The sequence below is a fragment of the Brachyistius frenatus genome, unplaced genomic scaffold (genome assembly GCF_029030835.1).
Source record: "Brachyistius frenatus isolate BFR_SWC_R1_liver_20210118 unplaced genomic scaffold, ASM2903083v1 Contig_51, whole genome shotgun sequence".
NCBI classification, from domain to species: Eukaryota; Metazoa; Chordata; class Actinopteri; family Embiotocidae; genus Brachyistius; species Brachyistius frenatus.
Window position 1 is genome coordinate 2,192,156 of NW_027210650.1, and position 7,845 is coordinate 2,200,000.

The following is a 7,845-nucleotide window of genomic DNA, read 5'->3' on the forward strand; positions in this document are numbered from 1 at the left end:
ACAAAATGAATCCTTTTTTTTCCTATCTATTCAGGCCAACAGCATTTGCAATTAATTTATTGAATCCCATGCTTGTGTGCAGGTAGCCCACAGGAAGTCAACTGGCTCAGCTGGCGTGAGATCCTGCCGACCTGACTGGTTTGGTCTTGACCATGTCGGTCGTCAGGGGAATTTCATCCAGAAGAAAACTGTAAAATGTCTGTCAGCTCTGCCTTGGGGTAAAGATTCCCTGGAATGACAAACCAACCGAACCCTGTCTCTCTCTATCTCTATCTCTATCTCTATCTTTCTCTTTCTCTTTCTCTTTCTCTCACACACACACACACACACACACACACACACACACACACACACACACACACACACACACACACACACACACACACACACACACACACACACACACACACACACACACACACACACACACACACACACCGGAGTATGCACAGACATGTACTTGCATTGTGCACACATACACATGTAGACTTACGCACGCCCACGCATACAATCTTTATCTCATGAGAAATGGTATTAATACCTGGCAGGCTTTAAAATGTCAGCCAACCTCAAACAAGGTGCACAAAAGACCCAATTTATTTACAGATCTGACACTTCTCATGTCTCTCTGCTCTCGAGCTATTTTTGCTTTCAAAGTGTGTTTTAAGAAGGCGGAGGAAGAAGAGGAGGAAGGGGAGGAGGGAGATGAAGAATATGGACAGACAGAGTGGTCAAATGCTGGGAAAGGTGTGTGGGTCGGCGGTCAGAGAGATCAGCCTGTGAAGCCCTGAGGAGTCGATATGTTAACCAGCACTATGGAGGGGAAAACTGCCCCGCGATGTTGAGGCTTCTCTTTTCGGACACGCGTCTGATCAAAGAGTCGCATTGAGCGATAAAAATACCACAAATGTGGGCTAATCACAAATCTGCATTCGGTCCCGATGGACTTTATATACTCCGCTTCCTCTCGTCCACTTCCTTTGTCTTCTCCGGTCTCCCTCTCTGTCCTCCTCTCTTAGTATTCACCTCCAGTCACACACACACACACACACACACACACACACACACACACACACACACACACACACACACACACACACACACACACACACACACACACACACACACACACACACACACACACACACACACACACACACACACACACACACACACACACACGTTAGTCCAATCTCCAGAGCTGTTTACTCATTGAGTGATGATTGCCTGTTTAAACATCTGTCCTCACCAGTGTACACAGTTATACACACGCACACGCACACGCACGCACACACACACACACACACACACACACACACACACACACACACACACACACACACACACACACACACACACACACACACACACACACACGCACACAGGGTTCAATGTCTGATTGTATTCTAGACAACCTATCAGAGTCTGTCTGGATTTAAGATCTCCATAAACCAAGAAAAGATCTGCTCATGCAGTAAGTAACAAAAATCTAGAGCGCATCTAACCACATATGATGTATTTTACACTTAAATTATATATTTGATGCCTTTATTGTGTGTTTTTTTTTTTTTTTGCACATATAATTTTTAATTCATTCAGAAATCAATGACAATGTTTTTGTTGTATACTTATTTAAAATCTGATTAAAATGAAACAAGAAAACAAAAAATAACATTATTAACTAAAACTATTACAAACAAAGATGTTTAAAGTTGCACTAATCTCTATTTTAACATTAACAAAGGGTCGAATGACTGTATATTGTGAAATGTATTGATTATAGCAGCGAGAGTTCTCACCTGACTTTACATTTGTGTTTTAAGCTCAGTGTTACTGGTCCATGACTTCATTACGCAATGAAAGCAGATTTTAGATTTCGGTAAAAAAAAAAAAAAGTAGTTTGCAATTGGATGTAGCAACTTCTTCAGGGTGTCAAGTTAAAAAAAATAATAATAAAATCTACAATACATATCTAAAACTTGAGAGCATGTAGTTTCACGTTATGAACAAAAATAAGCTTGCTTTACTCCAACTGCTCCCCACACTGCCGAAACAGCGCTTATTAAGGTTTCAAATGATCCTCCGCTCGCTGCTCCTGCATGTGAATATTCGATTTTTTAATGCCACTAGACTTCAGCTCTGCCTCTGACACAGCTGCCCTTACAATCAACTGCGTGGAAAAAAAATTTGTTTGGCAACACAGACGCTGTAACTTCCAGAGGATGTTGTTGCTGTAACAATGAGTTTCGGAAATGCTGCTTCATCTCTGGCTGTATTCACTTGTCTACGTTCCCCGGGGCGATATTTTTTGATTGCATTGTCTTAAATTTGCATTCTTCCTTTAGGGCACGTGATTTGTATACATGATCATTTGTAGGCATGAAATTGTGTCTAATTGCTATGCAGATGTCACAAGCTTTGTGTGTCAGTGAAACACAGTGACGCTGGCAACTTCCCTGACACCGCGACCTGGAGAATAAGTGTTGGATGTCTCAGCGCGTTCTCCAGCCTAACGCCACTTAATTAAAGATTTAGATCACTTTCAACACCATTATTAGTAACAAGAAGACGCAACAGTGTCAGTGGTTACAAGTTTTTAATCGGTCTGGTCTTGAAACTGTCTTTTACGAGTCCGGATGAGAGTTTTCCTCGGTCTAATTTTACCCGCAGAACATCTTTGAAATTAAGTTTTACATTCATGGGCTGTTTTCAAGAAGGTTATCTGTGCTTTTGTCTTTAATCATAGAGTATTTCAACTTCCTGCACTCCATAATATCACGGCCATTTTATCCCTGCGAGGCGTTTATCTAATTTACAGATAGATAGATGGACGGTTTCCTGTCAGTTTCCGAGGGGCTTAGGTTTAAAGCCCAAGAAGAATCAGGCTTTAGCTGTCAGTGTCAAACTATTTCCAGTCCAGTCTGTCAATTATAAAAAATTTTTTTACAACACATATTTTTATTCAACTTAAAGTCGTATTTTTTTTTCATATTTTTTGAGGGTTCTTCTGTTTTATTTCTTTTATTCAGTCCTCCTTGTTTCCTAATTCTGTTATGTTAGTTTAGTCCTTTGTTTCAGTGATGCTGAGTGATTATCCACTTGTCATTGTAAAACACTTCACTTGGCTTATTTTATGAGCTTCTAGTGAATAAAATTGTTGTCCTGCAGCTTCTACGCTTGAGGATGTACTCAATTCATGAAGTTATTTCTGTCTTTTATACACTGTTCAGCCGGTTAAGATTACTGATATGAGAACACAGCACAGCAGTACAGTGAGTGTTGGGGCGTCTCGGCTCTGACCTAATCACTCCTGAAGCATGGATGTAATCCTACACACGGAGACAGACTGGGGACTGATGATAGCAGACATCTTCCCCCTGAAGAACGGAGCTGAAGCATACAGGTGGATGTTGAGACGGAGGTGGGGCTAATTAAATGCTAAGCAGAAAGCAGAGATAAACGTGAATGTAAATATAGTGGCAGCATGGGCAGAGGAGAATGAAAACAGCGCAGTTTAGACGGCATCGCTTATTTGTTCATGAGGACCAATACTCACATTTACCTGAGAAAGACATTGTGACCTTTATGCCTAAATCTGGCTTTTAAAGAACCAAAAGATTGGTGCACTCTTGGGTCAATAATACCAACAAAGTGTGTCGTCTTGACTCGAATATTCGAATAGTCGCTAAAATATTTAAAAAAAATCAATTAGTATATTTGACTTATTTTCCCTGTTTTTACCGGTGCCTGGTTGTAATGCCTTACTTCTATCAAAAGGTGCCGTTAATATGCCTAAAAGCGGTCTGCCGGACGCCATGAAACCACAAAAGGAGGAGAAGAACACATTGCTAACGGACTCCGGAGCTTTGCGGGTCGGATCCTGTGGTGCTGTGAGCAGACTTTCCATCCACTGATCAATAATCAACGGCCAGAGGAAATTAGTTTGATGTTGGACACGCAGCTAAAACAACTGCCCTCATCTCAGCATGAAAAGCCCATCCCTCGTCTCGTAATCTAAAGGAATAGTTAATTTGCTTTATGGTAGACAGTTAGATGAGAACAGGGGTTATGTGCGGGACCATGTCTCAGCTGGGACAAGTATCTCTCTGGAATCTCTGCTGTGTACCTGGACACTCGTCCCAGCTCAGATATAGTCCCGCACATAATCCTTAAGAGGGAAATCTTCCCATACATAATCCTTTAGAGGTGCTGCTAGGTGTTTTTTGGCAGCTTTAGACGGAGCCAGGCTCGCTCTCAATCTTCCTCTCTGCCAGAAAACAAATAAGGACAATTCCCAAATTATGTTCCTTCGACTGGCTCACAGACTTGGCTCTAATAATTAAATATCCATTCTGCTCTTTTACATTGAGCCATTGAAAAACAAGCACGACTAACCCTTAAAATAACCCGACCTCTGAGGATGATTCACCAAACCTGCCGTGACCTCGAGGAACGTCGTCTGGCCGGAGCTCTTTAGAGAGGCCACAGTGAGAGGAGCTGTCCAGGGTGCTGATATGCTCGCTGGTGGTTTTATACATGCTGACGACTGCCACTTTAATTTATTTTCAAAAGGAAATGATGTGTTAACGTTTTGTCTGATAACCAATTAATTGCTTAGTCTATGAAATGTTCAACAAGGCTTTAAAATTAAATGGCAGATAAGTCGACCCCATTGGCAGGGACTCAATCTTTCTTTGCTTTCTAAAGTTGTTACCAAAATAATTTTTTCTAAACTGTTCATGCAATAGTTCAGGCCCGGAAACAGTTCACAGGGGGTATGTTCTGTCCCTCGGTGTCGCTACACCAAAACCATAACACAACATGGGCTTTGATGATGTCGTAAAGTGGCATAGGATCACGGGAGTTGTTTTGTAACACTATAGAGTTAGCTAGTTTGTCAAGTTTCTTTCTCAATCTCAAACGCATCATCTGGTCTTTCTCGTATTCTTATTCTTATTCTTATTCTTATTCTTATTCTTATCCTTATTCTTCATATTATGAAATGGATTGTTACTATGTTGAAATTACGTATTTCTCTGGACTTGAAGGATGATTGTGTATTTACACAACTCAACAAAATATATAACAGATATTTTAATGTTATCCCTTTAAGGTTTGGGTAAGAACGACAGTAATTGGTAAAAGAAACGTGAACAGCAGAGCAGACTTTTTCATTGCGAGTTTTGTTCTCCGGAGTCATAATTTCTGCCACAAGAAATCTTTGTCACTTGAAACGACTGCTGTTGGTTTTCTTGAGAGAAAAGTCTGGAAATGCCATCAACTGAAGTTTCCAAGATCCCAAGATGACATATTCAAATGGTCTCTTAGGTCCCACCAACAGTCGAAGACACAAACAATCTGCAGTGTTAGAAAAGCAGCAAATCCCCACTTTTTAGGGGCTGGACTTCCTCCTTGAAAAAGTACTTAAAAATTGGTGTCAAATTATGTTCAGCTGCTCCATTAATCAGACACTGTACTGTACAATGTGTAAGTCAAGTGTGGAGCCACAGATGTTTGAGCTCTAGGACCTGCTCATCCTGTGAATTGCTTGACAATCTCCAACCAGCATTGTATCAGTATAGTATCGGTCCTCCACAAATCTCACAACACATATATGAAATAAATCCTCTTTCAAAATACACAAAATTGTAGAATTAATTATTTCCCTCTGGGCCAGCAAAGCGTTTCCCAGCAAACATTATTTTGTTACTCGCTGAATCAATCTGAGTTAATCTGTGGCTCTGATCAGGCCGCTGGCCAGAGAGCATATGTTCCATGCTGGCTGGTTTACATACTGTCCAGCTGCTGGCAGAGCGACTATCCTTTCAATCATCTGTCCGATATTGTCTGTTTCCATTCATCTGTGTATCCGTTACACACATCCCATACCAGATATAAACACCTCAGTCACACGTCTCACATCTGAAACACTCTATTTTAACACCCGTCTGTATTTATAGAGCTGTGTTAAAAGGCTTGTCACCCGACCAGGCTGCCTAGTGAGCAAAGAGAAGAAAACAGCTTTTATTAGGAGTGATGGTAACCCGCAAAAAGACAGCACTCTTTAAAACTATGAAACGCTTGTCGGACAGTGTGAGTGAAGGAAGGGAGGAGAGCAAAGAGAAACTGTTTGTCTCTCCGTTGCTAAATTAATGTCGAAAGTAGGCTATGAAGAGAGGGGGGGGGGGGAAGCGTTTTCTCTCTCACTCAGCATTACTCACTACTTCCTCCCCCGAGTACACAAACACACACTTAAACACATGACTCCAGTCAACGGAACTTAAAAACTATATATGTTTTCTCAGAGGTGTGATTGATTTGTTTCTCGTTTCGCTCCTGCGCTACAGTTTACCTGCAGGCAGGTGATTACCGTCACAATGAGCACTTTGATCTGTGAATGAAAAGCAGCACACAACACTGAGAGGCATATTTCCATGGTTGTAGGAATTCTAGGTCCATTGTCGTGTTTGCTGCGTCTCTTGTGCGTTCATCCTGTCGCTACTCGGAGGTAAATGTGACGTCTGTACGCGTGCCTTTGTCAGTTGTCTTTCTGATTTATCTTTCAGTCAATCAAATATCATAAACCTGCGTAATATGAGGTGTGCAAGAGAGTCAATCAAACTGCAATGCAAGAAAACAAAACTGCTGAGATAAGCAAATGCATGTGGTTTTCACAGGACACAAAAACTACATTGGAAAATTAGTTCAAGGCAAATAACTATACACAATACTAGTTTAGGAAATTAAGGAGGGTAAAGGGCAGATACGTGCCAAGAAATGTCAGAATTGTCTCTTAAAGCTGTGAAGGAGGAGCAAAAATTGCCTCCAAGATTGTGAAAAATGAATCATATTTACAAGTTTAAGTCAGCATCCTAACCCTATATTGAGCCATGTTTTATTTAATTTATTTCACTTCGGTTTGATTTCCGTTTCTAACGCTTTCACACAAACAGTGCTGTACGTATGTAACTCTGTTATGATAGCTGGCAGAGATCTGTAGGCAAGGCTGCTCCTGTAGTGATAAAGTTCTCGGTTTATCTAATAACTTATGCATTGTACACATAATAAGGGTATAGATGGCTGAATAAAAGCGTAAATAGTTAGAACTTCTTTGCTTTTTATTTACTCCTCTCTGCATAAATTGGGAATTAATGTATGAAGTTTAATCTGGGCTCATTTTACATCGAAAAACAGCAACTTTATGCACCAATTAGGGTGCTGTTTTTAATAAAAGTGGCCCCCAAATTTTGGAAATGCCCCAATTGTGTGCACACTGGGGGAAAAAGTTCCCCCCATAATATGTTTAGAATTTCTTACAGTGCAGAGTACATAGCTAATATCCCAACGGATACCAGAAGTCTACATCAGAATATGAAAATGCAAATTAACCAGAGAGGTCCACATTTTCAGCGTTTGTCCATTTGTGTCCAACTTGCAGTGTCTGCATTTGCAGTACATTTTAAAGCTTCTAATGTCAAATTATTGAATGTGTTATTAAATGCATAAAAACAACAATTTTGCATTGATGCACGGTGAATGGCCCTGCTGCAGAAAATGACCTTTAACGTTGATAATTAATTAGCAAAATGGTTCTTGATTACGTTTTTTTCTATCTTTTCTTTTCCAAAGCCAAAATTAATACTTATCCCCGAGCTTTGTAAATATACTCCATGAATTCAGATGAGTGGAAAAAGGTGAAACAAAGGAGGGAAATGATTTCCCGACATCAAACACACACCGTGCACAGTGAGGTATGTTGGTAGCTAATGATTGGACAGGTGGTTCACTGGTCGAACAAACACAGACTAAACAAGCAGTCCTCTTCATCCAAATAAAACAAGGGAA